The sequence below is a fragment of the Mastomys coucha genome, unplaced genomic scaffold, assembly GCF_008632895.1.
Source record: "Mastomys coucha isolate ucsf_1 unplaced genomic scaffold, UCSF_Mcou_1 pScaffold7, whole genome shotgun sequence".
NCBI classification, from domain to species: Eukaryota; Metazoa; Chordata; class Mammalia; order Rodentia; family Muridae; genus Mastomys; species Mastomys coucha.
The window spans coordinates 70,009,487-70,011,430 of record NW_022196913.1 but is presented as its reverse complement, the minus strand read 5'-3'; the positions used below and the strand labels follow the sequence as shown (position 1 = coordinate 70,011,430).

General features: G+C 45.0%; 1 protein-coding gene and 1 pseudogene across 1 annotated transcript in view; one reads left to right on the top strand and one right to left on the bottom strand.

Annotated features, from left to right (window-relative positions):
* Positions 1-1,944, bottom strand: part of LOC116081484 (hippocampus abundant transcript-like protein 1) — a 66,874-nt gene that overhangs the window by 41,550 nt on the left and 23,380 nt on the right. The window lies entirely within an intron of this gene.
* On the top strand, positions 619-1,926 carry LOC116081485 (annotated as a pseudogene).

Sequence of the window (1,944 nt, the reverse complement as noted above, 5' to 3'; positions counted from 1 at the left end):
AGCCCTCTACAGGCTCACAACACCTAAATACTGTAAGCAAAAGGTAGGAAGATAGCTAAAATGCCAGAAATATACTTCATATTCCTACCTAAAAAATTACTCAATAAGCAGAGAATGAAGTAAAGGAATCAATTCAAGATGACCTACTCAAGAATATTACCAATGCAGACAAAATTGTTATCAGAAGAAAATGAACAAGGAAATTCAACCTCTGAAAGGGAACCAAACTCAAATTCTGAAAATCAAAAAATAACCAAAACAAAACAAAAAAACCAACTGCTTAAGACAAAACAAATAAATAAACAAATAAAGTAAAACAAAAGAGAGTGAAAAGCATCATAAGCAATAAAACCAAAAAGAAAAAAAATTATAAGGATGGAGAACAAGGCTAAAAACAAAAACAACCAAAAAAGTCAACAACGATGATCAAAACTTCCAAGTCTATGGCACAGTCAAGAGACCAAAGTTAAGAAATCTTTAAAAAAGCAGAAGGGGCAATTGAGGGCTAAGTATTAGGTAATGACAGTTTATATCATGAAAACATTTTGAAACCCATGACCGACTCTACGTGAGATGCACAACCCAAACTCATCATTCGTGAGTACACTTCAGTCCATGAGGGGCCGGTAGGTCCAGATGGGGAATGCCTGCTGGGAGCTCTACTGTCTGGAACATGGGATTCAGCCTAATGGGCAGATGCCGAGTGATAAGAGCATTAGTAGAGGGGACAATTCCTTCACCACCTTCTTCTGTGAAACTGGAGCTGGAAAACATGTGTCTTGGGAAGTCTTTACGGATCTGTAGCCTACTGTAATTGATGAGATCCGAAATGGCCCATACCAGCAGCTCTTCCCCCAGAGCAGTTTATCACTGGGAAAGATAGAGCCAACAACTATGCCCGTGGTCACTACACCATGGGCAAGGAGTTGCTAGACCAGATCCACAAGCTATCGGATCAATGTACAGGACGTCAGGGCTTCCTAGTATTCTACAGCTTTGGGTGGGTTGGGGGAAGGGGATGGGCGTAGGGTAGGGAACTGGCTCCGACTTCACCTCTCTGCTGATGGAACAGCTTTCTGTTGACTATGGCAAGAAATCCAAGCTGGAGTTCACCATCTACCCAGCCCCACAAGTGTTCACAGCTCCAATTCCATCCTGACCACCTACACCACCCTGTAACACTCAAAACTGTGCTTTCAGGGTGGACAACAAGGCCATTTATGACATCTGCCGCCGGATTTTGAGCACCCAACCTATACCAACCTCAACTGCCTCATCAGCCAAACTGTCTCCTCCATCACAGCTTCATTGCACTTTGATGGGCCCTCAAGGTGGACCTGACAGATTTCCAGACCAACCTGCTGTCCTACCCTCACATCCAGTCACTTCTGCAGAGAAGAGCTACCATGAGCAGCTGTCAGTGGCAGAGATCACCAATACCTGTTTTGAGCCTACCAACCAGCTGGTGAAATGTGACCCTCAGCATGGCAAGTACATGGCCTGCTGCCTGCTATACCATGGAGATGTTGGTGCCCAAGGATGTGAATGCTGCCACAGCTGCCATCAACATGGACCACAGCATCCACTTTGTGAACTGGTGCCGTGCAGGCTTCAAGGTTGGTATCAACTACCAGCCATCCATTGTGGTGCCATGCTGAGCAACACAACTGCCATTGCTGAAACCTGGGCCTGCCCGGACCATAAGTTTGACTTAATGTATGCCAAGAGGGCATTTATACAGTGGTATGTGGGTGAGGGAATGGAGGAGGGTAGTTCTCTGAGGCTCAAGAGGATATGGCTGCCCTGGTAAGAGTATGAGGAAGTAGGCATCAACTCCTATGAGGACAAGGATGAGGGAGAATAGACAGCTACTTAAGAGCCTGCTCACTGTGTTTATTGCAAAATCCTTTTGAAATAAAGTCTCCTTGCATGGTTTCCTAGCCA